Genomic DNA, 10,418 nt, shown 5'->3' with positions numbered 1-10,418 from the left:
TTTTTTTATTGTACTATTTTACTGTTGTTTTTTAATTAACAATATATCATAACAACTTATAAAGATCAAAATCTACAGAAGAGATTAACAAATAACATTGGTGTTGTCATAAGTTAACTAATCAATGGGAAAATTTCCTCACCGGCACAACCCTATTCTTAATGTTGGCTACATGTTACAGATTTAATGTTGAGCACATAATGTTAAAGGCTTCTTAAATACCATTACACTCGGTTGAAGAGTCAAGAAGGATGTGTTAATTTACTGTAGATTTCAATCTGTCATTAGTTGGTGACCCGGTGTAATTATAATAGCATAAATAAAAACAAATACACGTAATAGGCTTTGTATGCCAATAGGCAAAACACATCTGCTTTTCCTCTAGATCACTTTACTATGGAAGCCCGTTTCCGCCAATGAATAAAAAATAAAACAAGGTAACTGCGACTTTTTATCTCACAATTCGGACTTTTTTTCTCGCAATTGCGAGTTTTTATCTCACAACTCTGACTTTCTCGCACCATAGCAAACCACTCTCCGTGTAAGGCTTTTGGACGCGGTTGGACAGTAGCCTACCATTACCGCCGGGCTTTCAGACACAACATTCTTCATTTCTTTATAGTTCTGAGTTTGAGGCAGCTTCTATCACGTTATTTTAATAACAGCTGTCAAGTAAAGCGCGTATTATTGTAACACGAGAGTGGATATATATGAATGCACGCAGGTGGATTTCCTTCACTCTCGCATAAAGCGCGCTTTCATCTCTATGTTCTTGCTATAGAATTATCTTATCTCCTGTATCTAATGTTGTAAGATATCAAGCAAGACATCCCCAATGAAAATTATAAATAAATTATAAATAAATGAAAATTATTTAGTCAATTATATATGAAGAGTTCAGATGCAAAAGCTTAAATGCCATCTGAAATTCTCTTCTAAAATTAGTATTTTTCGTTTATATTCAGTTATTTTAATTTAACCCTCTGATGGTTTAAATCTCTGTACCCTATAGTTTTTTGGGGGTCTCCAGAGACCCCAGACAATAACATTTAATTTTGTAACAAGATAATAGTTTTTTTTTTACAAATGTAATTTTACTCTGTTTGTTAATGTTTTTACTCAACATTTGTGCAGTTTTTGGAGGATTTATGATATCTTTTAAATTTCTATAAATAAATAAATATTTATTTAAATTACAAATTTACAAAAAAACAGCATTTGATGTAAAATTCACTTTATAAAAGGCCCAGATTTCTAACTTTCATTCATGGGGATAACATGGATCATTTTAAATGATTTAATGTAACATTTATACCCATTTTTGGAAAATGCAGTTTTAAAATAAAAAAATATCACTTTAACCACTAGATGGCCATAGAGCTCCACTATATGCTATTTGCTATTTGAGAGACCTGAAAGATATCTTTTCACAAGTTGGATTCAGTTGGATTCATATCTAAATATTATAAAATCACAATTATAACAAAAATAAAATATTTTTTGTCAAAGTTTAGTATTTTTTGTACTGAAAAACACCCAGTTTTTCAATAATGTTACATTATGATTAGAATCAAACCTGAACAAAATGTTACAAAGAGAAATGTTGGAGTCTTAAGATTTTATCATTTATTTCAATTATCTATTTTTAATATAATTCTACAATTTTAATCAATATTTCAGTTACTAACTGTAACAGAACAAAAATGAACAGAAATTAACAGTTATATTACATATGAACACATGAACTGAACAGCAATAACAAGTGAGCAAATAAAGCAGTAAAAAGATCAAATTTAGTAAAAGAAATCAAACAACGAGGAACAATAAGTGTGTGTGTGTGTGTGAGTACACATTGTCGGTGTCAGTGTCACCTCTTTATATTTGTGTTGGTTCTGCATTTTGGATGATTTTATTTGACAAATTATAGCCTTACAAATGTGTGTGTGTGTGTGTGTGTGTGTGTGTGTGTGTGTGTGTGTGTGTGTGTGTGTGTGTGTGTGAGTGTGCACATTTTCAATGTGTCAGTGTCACCAATTTATTTTTGTGGTGGTATACTGCATTTTGGATGATTTTATTTTACAAATGATAAGAGAACAGTTTTTATAGTCTCAAAAATGTGTTCCTCTATATGTGTGTGTGTGTGTTGTGAGCAATATAATTTAGCATTGTGGATGTTTTTCGCATTGGTGGAAGTGTGCCACTTTATTTGTGCCATTTCTGTCGATGTGTTCTGCGTTGTTTCTGATTTTGATGATGAATTTTGTCTATTTTGATTGCGGGGTCTCCAGAGACCCCGGAAGCCACGAGTGTCACAAATTTTGTCACGCTAACATAAAAACAGATATCATTCCAATTAATTTTTTTTTGTAGATCTAGAAAGTGTTGAGAGCCATAGAAGGTTTCATACCATTTGGACAAAGGGAACATTTTTAAAAAATTGAGCAAAAGTCATTTGGGGTAAAAAAAGACCCCGTAAACAATCAGAGGGTTTTAATGACAATGAAAAGAACCTGTACCTGAGAAAAATGCTCATTTTAGAATAAAATTTCAGATGGCACTTAGGCTTTTGCATCTGAACTCTTCATATATAATTGACTAAATAATAATAATAATAAAAAAAAACTTATTTCAAATTAATGAATCCTTAATTTATTTATAATTTTCATTGGGGATGTCTTGCTTGATATCTTACAACATTAGATACAGGAGATAAGATAATTCTATAGCAAGAACATAGAGATGAAAGCGCGCTTTATGCGAGAGTGAAGGAAATCCACCTGCGTGCATTCATATATATCCACTCTCGTGTTACAATAATACGCGCTTTACTTGACAGCTGTTATTAAAATAACGTGATAGAAGCTGCCTCAAACTCAGAACTATAAAGAAATGAAGAATGTTGTGTCTGAAAGCCCGGCGGTAATGGTAGGCTACTGTCCAACCGCGTCCAAAAGCCTTACACGGAGAGTGGTTTGCTATGGTGCGAGAAAGTCAGAGTTGTGAGATAAAAACTCGCAATTGTGAGAAAAAAAGTCAGAATTGCGAGTTATAAAATCAGAATTGCGAGAAAAAAAGTCCGAATTGTGAGATAAAAAGTCGCAGTTACCTTGTTTTATTTTTTATTCATTGGCGGAAACGGGCTTCCATAGTAAAGTGATCTAGAGGAAAAGCAGATGTGTTTTGCCTATTGGCATACATAGCCTATTACGTGTATTTGTTTTTATTTATGCTATTATAATTACACCGGGTCACCAACTAATGACAGATTGAAATCTACAGTAAATTAACACATCCTTCTTGACTCTTCAACCGAGTGTAATGGTATTTAAGAAGCCTTTAACATTATGTGCTCAACATTAAATCTGTAACATGTAGCCAACATTAAGAATAGGGTTGTGCCGGTGAGGAAATTTTCCCATTGATTAGTTAACTTATGACAACACCAATGTTATTTGTTAATCTCTTCTGTAGATTTTGATCTTTATAAGTTGTTATGATATATTGTTAATTAAAAAACAACAGTAAAATAGTACAATAAAAAACTCCCGTATAGCCTAGTATAATCAAACTAATAAGACGGGTGACATAAAATACCCATATTATAACAAATAAATAAAATATATTTGGAAATCGCCCTTTAAAACGAAGGCTCAGTTTGTGGTTCACAATTATTTGATTAAAACAAAGACAAAGCCACTTATATTAAAAAAAAAAATTATGTTTTTGTTAACAGAAGTTATATTGTGCTTTTAATTGCCTCCGCTATCGTCCTGTCAATCATACTCGTGTCACGTTCCCTCTCGGGAGACAAGGAGCGAGGAGACGTAGGAGTTCCAGTAAGCACATTTATTGGAGAGACATACACACAATGAGACGAGGAGCTTGGGGAGAGACGAACATCAATGACGTTTAGACCGGACACAGGGGCTAGGAAACACAGGGATTATAAACACTGGGAAATTATCAAGGAAGAACAGAAACAGGTGTGGGGCAATCACATGCAGGGCTGGGGACACATTAACTACTAATTAAAGGGACGAGGATGGCCAAATAGGGACACGAGAGGAAGGGAAACACAAGACAAGGACTGACATTACGCCCCCCTCCGGAAGGCGTGTCCTCACGCCTAACACCATCCAATGGGGAGGGGGGGTGGGCGCTCTGGAGGCCTCCAGGGCGGTGCCCGTTCCAGGGGCCATGGCGGGTCAGGGGACTCGGGAGGCCATGGCGGGTCAGGAGACTCGGGAGGCCAGGGCGGATCTGGAGACTCGGGAGGCCAGGGCGGATCTGGAGACTCGGGAGGCCAGGGCGGATCAGGGGACTCGGGAGGCCAGGGCGGATCAGGGGACTCGGGAGGCCACGGCCTATTTTTTTTCGGGCCTGAGGGGTTCTGTGGCCTTGGCCCTTGGCCCGGCCACACAGGCTGTGACCCTCTTACCCCCCCCCCAAAATTTTCTTGGGGAAGCTCCCCCCTGGGAGCCACAGAGGAGCGGGCTCTGTCGGGCGCTCTTGCAGCGCGGACTCTGTCGGGCGCTCTTGCAGCGCGGGGATGGACGGAACCTGCGTGGAGCCGGCACGGGAGGGCACGTGCGTGGAGCCGGCACTTGGGGGCGCTCGGGAAGCGCGGACACTTGGGGGCGCTCTTGCAGCGCGGGGCTGGACGGGACCAGCGGGAACTCAGGAGGGCTGGACGGGACCAGCGGGAACTCAGGAGGGCTGGACGGGACCAGCGGGAACTCAGGAGGGCTGGACGGGACCAGCGGGAACTCAGGAGGGCTGGACGGGACCAGCGGGAACTCAGGAGGGCTGGACGGGACCAGCGGGAACTCAGGAGGGCTGGACGGGACCAGCGGGAACTCAGGAGGGCACGTGCGTGGAGCCGGCACGTGGGGGCACTCGGGAAGCGCGGACACTTGGGGGCGCTCTTGCAGCGCGGGGCTGGACGGAACCAGCGGGAACTCAGGAGGGCTGGACGGAACCAGCGGGAACTCAGGAGGGCTGGACGGAACCAGCGGGAACTCAGGAGGGCTGGACGGAACCAGCGGGAACTCAGGACGGCTGGACGGAACCAGCGGGAACTCAGGAGGGCTGGACGGAACCAGCGGGAACTCAGGACGGCTGGGCGGAACCAGCGGGACTTCAGGACGGCTGGGCGGAACCAGCGGGACCTCAGGACGGCTGGGCGGAACCAGCGGGACTTCAGGACGGCTGGGAGGAACCAGCGGGAACTCAGGAGGGCTGGATGGAGCCGGCACGGGAGGGCACGTGCGTGGAGCCGGCACTGGAGGGCACGTGCGTGGAGCCGGCACTGGAGGGCACGTGCGTGGAGCCGGCACTGGAGGGCACGTGCGTGGAGCCGGCACTGGAGGGCACGTGCGTGGAGCCGGCACTGGAGGGCGCTCTGGAAGAGCGGACACTTGGGGGCGCTCGGGAAGAGCTGAGCTGGACGGGACCAGCGGAGACGCAGGAGAGCTGGGCGGGACCAGCGGGGACGCAGGAGAGCTGGGCGGGACCAGCGGGGACGCAGGAGAGCTGGGCGGGACCAGCGGGGACGCAGGAGTCCACCTGCGAGGAGCAGGCACTGGAGGGCGCTCTGGAAGCGCGAGTTCGCGGGGGCGCTCTGGAAGCGCGAGCGGCGGCGGGCTCGGGAGAGCCGCGGACGACGGCGGGCTAGCTCCGACTCGGACCCGGAAGTCTCCCAGACACCGGTATATTCCTACCCTCCAGGTCAATCCTGTGGTGTCTGGGAGGTCCATGGGGTAGTTGTAACAGGCTCCGAGCCGGAACAGATGGAGGATGGCCGCGTCGTGCAGATCCGAACTCTGCGCGAGCCCGCAGAACTCCTCTGCGTACTCCACGAAGGGAAGCTCGCGGAGTATCAGGGCGCGGAGGCGGGCGGCGAACTCCATCGCCATGGAGGGAGCGGGAAAAAAGGAGCAAACAAAAAACTTTCAAAAACGGAAAACAAAACGGGGGAAAAGGAGCGCCGCTTACTTTGTAGGTCCGGTCTTCTGTCACGTTCCCTCTCGGGATACAAGGAGGTGCAGAGACGTGGAAGTTCCAAATAGGGTTCTTTATTGGAATCCAGACAGACAGGGCGCATGGGGAGAGACGAACATCAATGACGTTTAGACCGGACACAGGGGCTAGGAAACACAGGGATTATAAACACTGGGAAATTATCAAGGAAGAACAGAAACAGGTGTGGGGCAATCACATGCAGGGCTGGGGACACATTAACTACTAATTAAAGGGACGAGGATGGCCAAATAGGGACACGAGAGGAAGGGAAACACAAGACAAGGACTGACAACTCGCGGGTCATTTTCAGTACAAATGTATTTCACCATCATCGGTACCCAAGTTCTGACTGCTGACTGAACACTGGTCAGTGATCCTCTCTAGCTCGGCGCTGTCTAGCACAGCTTCACCACACAGATCTAACTCTGCACAGCTAAATAAAACGGGCTGGTGGCAGACTAATATTTAATATTTCTGATGTAAAGATTTCTGTGAAACGCGTAAAGTTGCACAGAGGAAAGCCCAACAGGACCTGCCCTGTACAGTTTAAGAATCGGTAGCCATAGTAACGTTAGAGGACTATTATTTTGTTGAACAGACCTGAGCGACTACTGATGACGTCACATGCTCAGATTTGCTTGACCAATCGGCGGAAGGGGGCGTCTAAGGACCGCCCACATGTGGAAACGAATTTGGAAGTCATTTATTCGTTTTATGCCTCTGAACTAAAAAACGAAAAATCAAGCCGAAATCTCGTTTTTTCGTTTTTTTAAAAAAAACGAAAAAACGAATAAAGGTGCCGTTTTCTCGTTTCTGCTTATTTCGTTTCAAATTGGAAAACAAACTATCAAAACGTACACGGACCGTGAGGAAGCGAGGAGGGATATTGAGAAGCACCCCCTGAATTTGGACACAGCCTCTGAGTTAAGCGCGTGCACCACGACTATGAAAAGTCATGATCAGCAGAGCGCCGAAATTACGATTCACCATGGCAACAGCTCCCGCCAAAAAGACGTCAGCGCGCGTACCTCCATCAATGTTTAACATTAATTCTTAATAACTGTCTATAACTTAATAACTGTTATAATATCTGAGGTGAAAACTGTAAATTATTGAACTAATATTCATTTTAATGGTATCTCATGGCCACAAAAAAAAAATGAAAAAGACTGAAAAAGAAACAGGAACATGGCAGCAGCAGTATAAAAACACAATTCAATCAAGGTAAAGCTTTAAACATGAAAGGTTCATGGGTGTGGGCTAAATGACTTTACAGACATTTGACATTAAATATCATTCAGTGTCTATTTCAATGCGCTGCAGCTTTTTCCACATAGTCTAACACTCTTTTCACAAAATTAAATATTCTCTAATCCAACCTGTTACATTTCTTAATTAGAGTAATAAAATTAACTACTGACAAGAAGGCAGAGGGAGAACCTGGACCAGCACCACTGACAGATGAAGAGGAGATGGTCAAGTATTGGAAGATTTCTAAAATCCAAAAGAAAAAAGAATAACTTTTGCTTTTGTATTAGGAAATAAAGATGACCAAAAATTTTTAATAATTTGCTTATTTAACAGCTGTAGTGGTGGTTATGGCTCGTATACCCCTCCATCTGGCATCCTTCCATTTCATACAGTAATCATGCTTGTCATCAATGCATCCAACCACACTGGAAATCCTGAAGGAAATTCTGATTATTTCGGGTTACTTCCACAGGTCACAGAAAGATGTTATCAAGTGAACATTTATCAGATTAGCCTCATTTAAACCCATTGCTACACCACTGACCTACAGTCCTGTGATACTCCTCTTTGACGGATTTGTGCCCAGGAAAAGATTCCCAGAAAGAGCGTGAGAGCGATGCACACTTTACTTAAAATCTGCATATCTTATAATGTGCTGTGCATCTCCGATGTTTAAAAGAAAACTACCATTTAAAATGGTACCGCTCAAATATGCACATGAATACGGTGTAAAAAAAAAATTATAATAACATAAATAATAGGCTATAAGGTATTTAGTCTTGTTTCCATGAAGGAAATTTTTTTTTTTTTAAATATTATTTTATTTTCCAAATTATCTGGCAATGGGGTAAGAAATTAAAATTAGCCTATTCTTGTTTCCGTTTGCATTAAGATTATTTTTCTTACCCTATGTAGAACAATTTAATATTTTAACAAGACTAAATATCAAAAAAAATATATTTTCATGTATAGAAAATGCATCTTAACTTACATTTATTTTTTAAATGTTTGTACTTGAAATAAGACAAAAATACTCAGTAAGAAAAGCAATTTTGCGGCGTGAATGAATGAATGAGGTATTAAAACATCGCTTACACTTTAAAAAGGGGGAGGAGACCGAAAGAAACTCTGGGTTTACCAAAGAAAACCTGCTCCCGACCAGGTTAGGTTCACAGAGTAAGTTACCTCTCTTCCAGAAACGGGCTTGACTTACCCTGCTTTCCTGGGTTTGACAAACCTCCCATTTTGAAACGGAAAACCCAGAGTTTCCCTGATTTCAGGGTTAACATACTCAGAGTTTTCACTTAACCTCTTTTCTGAAACGGGCCCCAGCTCTGCACAGATGTGTCAGCTCAGCAGCACCGTGTTTCAGCATCGCGGTGGATGAAAGCACCGATTCGACAGATGTTGCTCAGTTGTGTGTTTGGGTAAGGTTCCCTAAAGAAAAATCTTTCCAAGAAGAAATGTTGTGCTTACTTCCACTTGTTGGCCAAACGAGAGGTGAGGACATTCTGAATGCACTTCTGGAATTTTTTTGATGAAAAAAAATCTCAGTTGGTCAGGTCTAGCAAGTGTGTGCACGGATGGCGCCCCTAGCATGCGAGGAAATGAGAAGGGGCTTGTTGGACTTATGAAAAAAAGGGAAGAAATACCAAACGTTATCAGTTTCCACTGCATCATCCATCAGGAGTCACTGGTATCAAAACTGAGAAATAATACATTCCAAAACGTGATGCAAACAGTTGTTCGTGTGGTAAACTTCATCTCCAGAGCGCTGAACCACAGACAGTTCCGACAACTCATTGGGGACTATGACACAGAGTATGGTGATTTACTGAAGCACAGTGAAGTGAGATGGTTGTCTCGTGGAAAAGTGCTTGAACGGTTTCTGAGTCTCCTCCCTGAGATTTGCACTTTCCTTGGCAGCAAAGGAAAACGGGAGCCAGAGCTGGAAGACCCATGCTTTTCTTACTGACATCACCTGTCACCTGAACACTCTTAACTTGAAGCTTCAAGGAAGAGATAAGCTTCCAAACAACATACTGAATGCAATCAGAGCATTTCAGAACAAAATAACTGCCCTGTACATGCCTGACAGAGAATTCATTCACTTCCCCAAACTCAGAGCTGTCACCATAAATGACCCATCTCTACTGGAGCACTTCAGTCACAGAGAATTTGTGAATGTTTTGGAAGAGCTGAGGGGGGAATTTGAATCCAGATTCAAGGATGTGAATGAGCACAAGGCGATTTTCAACTTCATTGAAAACCCCTTCCATATGGATGGGTCATCTCTCACTCCAACTATCACTCTGCTCTGCCCTACTCAGCGTGCTGCTGTAGAAAGTGATATCGTAGAACTGCAGACAAAAGACATTCTCAAAGATGAACTCCGAGCAAGTGTTGGTCACTTCTGGAGTTTGGTGTCTGAAGAAGATTTTCCCACTTTGAAGCCACTTGTGCAAAAAGGGATGTCCTTCTTTGTGAGCACATACACTTGCGAGTCAACATTCTCAACCATGAACACAAAGAGGAAACAGAGAAACCGCCTCACCAATGAACACCTTGAATGCCTCACAAGGATTGCAACAACAAGTTACAAATACAACATGAAAAAAGTCAAGGAAATGCATGAACATCTAAATGAACTATATTCAATCAATCATTATGTAAAAAATCTTAAAGGTTTAGAATTTTAATTTTTTGTTTGTTTTTGAAAGAAGTCTTTGCTCGCCAAGGCAGCTGCTGTAAAGAAACTAAAAGCACATTAATGCATTTATTTATTTTATAAGGCACAATGCGTCAATGAAGGAAAATAAAAAAAAAAAGACAAAAAGTTACACAATAATAGCAATAACAACAAAAAGTACCAACATTCACAAGTTCATAAAGAAAAAAATAAAGAAAAAAAATAAAATAACAGCATCTCCAGTTGTCCAACCGGTCAAAGTTGGATCACAGCTCTAACAGCGCTTGAATCATATCTGTAACATGGACACAATTGAGAAAGAAATCAGCTCAAATTCATTTTGCTGTTGACCTCACCACTCACTCAGTTCCAAGTCCTGACCTGGATAATTCATGCTCCTCTTCAGCATTCTGAAGTAATCTCCCGTAAGCATGTTAATTTCATCTCTCAGTCTCTG

The sequence above is a fragment of the Barbus barbus genome, assembly GCF_936440315.1.
Source record: "Barbus barbus genome assembly, chromosome: 6".
Taxonomy (NCBI): domain Eukaryota; kingdom Metazoa; phylum Chordata; class Actinopteri; order Cypriniformes; family Cyprinidae; genus Barbus; species Barbus barbus.
Note: the sequence above shows the minus strand (reverse complement) of the source record.